Source organism: Paramormyrops kingsleyae, chromosome 6 (genome assembly GCF_048594095.1).
Source record: "Paramormyrops kingsleyae isolate MSU_618 chromosome 6, PKINGS_0.4, whole genome shotgun sequence".
Lineage (NCBI taxonomy): Eukaryota > Metazoa > Chordata > Actinopteri > Osteoglossiformes > Mormyridae > Paramormyrops > Paramormyrops kingsleyae.
This window is the reverse complement of record NC_132802.1, coordinates 28,169,455-28,170,883: the sequence shown is the minus strand read 5'-3', so window position 1 is coordinate 28,170,883 and position 1,429 is coordinate 28,169,455. Positions and strand designations below refer to the sequence as shown.

Here is a 1,429-nt window from a genome sequence, read left to right as displayed (position 1 = left end):
AATTAATCAAAGTACATTTTCTATGTATAAAGAAAAATAGTTAAGTGATGACAATGAATAAATATGTGTTTGTTAAAAAGGTAAGTTTAGGAAAAAAACGCCATCTACAATAAGTGATCAAATGCATAAAAAGATAGAAAAAGAGCGGGTTTCCCCCTGAAAAAACTGTTCGCACTACAATTCCCATGCTCCTTTTGTGAGGAGCTGACCAATCGCTGAGCTCCAAAGCTTCAGGCAATCGAGTTCCGCCTTCACTTCCTGTTGGCTACTTCCTGACTGAAAAGACTTCATGGCTGTTTCATTGCCTAGCTGAATTCCGAATCAATTACCATCCTTAGGAGAGCACGATCAGCAGGCGGCTGCCGCTGATCAGTCAACCAATTTAAAGAGACCCACTCATTGACTCAACGGTGAGAAAAAAATAAAAAAAAACTCTGAGACCTGTTAGGTTACCTGTAAAAGGAAAAAAAGTGTTAAAGCATATGTATGTGAATTTCTTGTCAGTGATGTAAGAGGTCAATATTTAGTGCATTCCTTCACTGTTACCGGTGCATGGAGGGATGATAAAGCACGCTTAGCCTTACTAGTACCTCCTAGATCTCTATGAATGTTCTTGCATTATGTGTTTTGCGCGAATTGTAGTTCTCATTTGTATTGTATTTGTATTGTGGGTTTGTTACTACTTTGAATAGCGATAACCATAAATGCTTGAAATTGGTTTTGTTAAAATGAATGAACATGGATGTAAAAGCACTTTAGGGTATATTTATAGTTCACTACTATAAACACTTGGATCTGATACTTGATATATTATGGTCGTACGACTGAACCTTCTCGAGAACATGATTTGAACCAGTTGATATAAAGTGCAATGTTATTGATTGGTGATAATGCATGAGATAGATAGAATATGAATGTAATGAGCTTTTGGAATTCTTTTGGCCAACCCGTAGGTCAGGTTTTTTTGCCAGGTTCATTCCAGTGATGCACATGAATCGGAAGTTATGCCCAACCTAGAGTTGAAGTCCTTCCGGTTGGATTTGAATTGGATGTTCATACCCTGAACCCCGAAAGATTCCCAGTGTACGTTGGGTGGCGAGCCACGGACCCACGAGCAAAAGTCCTTGCGCAGTCTCATCTTCCCTTCTTCACAGACTGTGTGGTAGGATCCATGAGTACTGGCGTACTGATACCGGAACAGATACTGGTGCTGTCATGACACTGATTTAACTAGAAAAAAAAGAGAAAAAAGGGCCCCAACGAGCAATAAGACTATTTTTTGGAACTGGGTTTATTTCTTTTGTTTTAAGGGAGACTTATGCCGGTTTCATTATTTTCTTATCTCTTTATATACATTCTCTGAATTAAATTGTTACACTGTTTGTTATTGTTCCTGTTGTTAAACAAAGGGTGATCACAACAACGCAAA

At 38.4% G+C, this 1,429-nt stretch overlaps 1 long non-coding RNA gene across 1 annotated transcript; it reads left to right on the top strand.

Moving 5' to 3' along the window:
- The first annotated feature begins 285 nt into the window (after positions 1–285).
- Positions 286–1,429, top strand: LOC140591654 (uncharacterized). The gene is made up of 2 exons (XR_011991937.1): positions 286–410; positions 954–1,429. It is a non-coding gene; the product is annotated as an uncharacterized lncRNA (long non-coding RNA).